Genomic DNA, 379 nt, shown 5'->3' on the forward strand with positions numbered 1-379 from the left:
GAAGTATTCTTGGTTCTATTCCTTTAAAACTATTTTATAACCGGACAAATTTTTAGTAGTAGTTACCAATAAATGGCATAGAGGTATGCTAGCAAGATTCAGAAACAGAACCTTAGGTTTAAAAGCTAATAAAAGATGGTTTGATCTTGAGGGTTTAGCTGATTGTATGTGTACAGTGTGTATAGAGGATGTGAGAGAGGATGAAGATAATTTTTTATTTCATTGTAATGCTTATGAAGACATTAGAGCCAAGACACGACTTTTTCATATTGCTGCTGAGAAAAGACATGATGTGCTTAGTCTGTTATCCACTGAAAATGATGAAATTATTATTTTGCTTGCCAAATACATAGCAGAAGCTGTTAATATCAGGAAAAGG

The sequence above is a fragment of the Babylonia areolata genome, chromosome 32 (assembly GCF_041734735.1).
Source record: "Babylonia areolata isolate BAREFJ2019XMU chromosome 32, ASM4173473v1, whole genome shotgun sequence".
Lineage (NCBI taxonomy): Eukaryota > Metazoa > Mollusca > Gastropoda > Neogastropoda > Buccinidae > Babylonia > Babylonia areolata.